We start from the raw sequence: 2,328 nt of genomic DNA, 5'->3' as shown, positions 1-2,328 counted from the left end.
AAATGCTGTTCTCTGGATCTTTTTGTTTTAATTATGTGATTAAAATGATTACATGGTGAGTACTGTAGAGAACTTCACTTGTTTCCCCTTATGCTTTGGGATGAGAAGTGCTAAAACTAATAGGGTAGACAATCTGAGATTTGATACAAAATTCTATCTTGAATTGACTTCAAAGTAAGTATAGCCTGTCTCATATATGAGTATTTGTTGTTGTTGTTGTTGTTGTTATGTGCCATCAAGTCCGACCCAACTCATAGCAACGCCCCCTTGGTTTTCCGAGGCAGTATCACTACGGAAGTAGATTGCCCCATCTTCCTTCTGAGGAGTGGCTGGTGGTTTTGAACCGCCAGCCTTCTGGCTTAGAGTAAGGTACCTTAGGCACTATGCTACCAAAGCTCCTATATGAATATTTAGAAAGCAAAAAATAACCCTGGCAGCTGACAGCCAAGCCAGCTCCCAACTGAACTTTAAATAAATAAATAAATAACACCGTGTAAACAATATAAACAATGATCAAACAAAGCACTTCATGACTGTGGTGTAACATGACAGAGATAAGGCAATGCCAGTGGAATTGACCGCATCTGAAACAAGATAAAGACAAAGACTCTCTAGGCAGCCACAAGAATAACTAAACACACATCTCTTCTTACTAACATGAATAACTCTTGTTTCTTTACTAAAGGCAACTCTAGATTTGCTTTAGTACTCACTTCTCCTAGATAACAATCACCCAGATGTCCAATGACAAAATTGTACCCATTTCCTCAAGCCACCCAACCCAGAATGACTTCAAATTCCTTAAACCCTCTTTGGAATCACTCAGCACAGCCCCAAATCCTGTAATAAGCCCCCTCCCAATTATCTCTTACCACAACACCCCCATGGTTCCTGTGGTGTGCATCTCATTTTCTGTAGCACGTTTTTAGGCTACAAGTTTAGTCCTACTGGTCTTTGGTTGGTAGGTTTTGACATTACCTTTTCACTATTGTAATCCATCTGAAAGAGAAAATATAGTATGTTACAGTGCAATTGGCACATTCCTGGGAGTCATGAGACCTGGGTTTTTTTGCAATCAGATATTAAACTTGAGTAAGCCACTGAGCCTCTTTAAGCTTCAGTTTTTACAGATGTAAAATGAGAAAGTTAAATCAGTTCAATTGCTTCTCACTTTTGAACTTTAAACCACAGGAATCATGAGTTGTCATAAGGGTTTCTTGAGTTCGATGAACATATGGATTTGCTCAATCAACTCATATTAAAAACACAGCTCCTCTTATGAGGGCATGTATAAGGCTTTAATTCTCATTATCACCTTAGAAAGTAGAGTGTGGTAAAGTAAAATCCAACAGTTTTTATCAATGAATGGAGAGTGAGATATCAATAGCAGTCTGAAACCCACTATGAAGCCTAGAGCAACTTGCAAATAGACTTTAATAATGGGAAGTCCCTAAAATTTTTGAGACCCTGAGGAGTGTGAAATGAAAGCTAATATCTGACTGTAATAACCTGATTAAAAAAAAAAAAAAAAAAATTTCTGGCACAGAATAACTGTCTCTTCAAACTAAAATACAAATATCTATGATCAAATCCATTTTGGGTACTGGACCTAAAAGCATCAAATCTCAAAACTGGAAACCACATTTATTTTAATTACGTGAATAAAATGATTACATGGTGAATGCTGTAGAGAACTTCACTTGTTTCCCCTTATGCATGGTGATGACAAGTGCTGAAACGAATAGGGTGGACAATCTCAGGTTAGATACAAAATTCCGTCTTGAATTGCTAGCAAATAAAAGCCTCCCTTGAAGGAGTGAATTCATAACAAAATTGAATTGTGAGGTTTTCTGATTATAGACATTTTTTAAATCATCAAGATTTAGAAAAAAATAAATCTCCATTGTGTCCTTGAATTAACCATAAATTAGGGCAGACTCAATCGCACATGACGACAACAACAATATACAATATCCTATTTTTCCTCCTGACTCTGAAGCTTCCAGCCACCATTTTTTGTGCACTATATTATGAACCTAAAAGTTGTCTCCTAAATGCAGTTTTTGTGCTATAATTAGCAGAGGAATGCTTTCTGTTCTTCCTCTATGGATATTTCTCAATGACTTCAGTCTTTACTCATTGAAACTATTAATAGCTTTTCTTCAAACACACATTAGAGAAAGCTTCTGTTAGGGAAATAGAAATGGAAATGTATTTGACTTATGTGAATATATTAAAGAAAACAGAACTTGAATGTAAGTGCCTATCCTTTAGATCATTAGTTTACCCCAATTATTGTCAATCACTCAATTACTTTTTTTTTTTTTT

Source organism: Orycteropus afer, unplaced genomic scaffold (genome assembly GCF_000298275.1).
Source record: "Orycteropus afer afer isolate SDZICR_OR568_19922 unplaced genomic scaffold, OryAfe1.0 scaffold00162, whole genome shotgun sequence".
NCBI lineage: Eukaryota > Metazoa > Chordata > Mammalia > Tubulidentata > Orycteropodidae > Orycteropus > Orycteropus afer.
The sequence above is the reverse complement of the archived record's forward strand: the minus strand, read 5'-3'. Positions refer to the sequence as shown.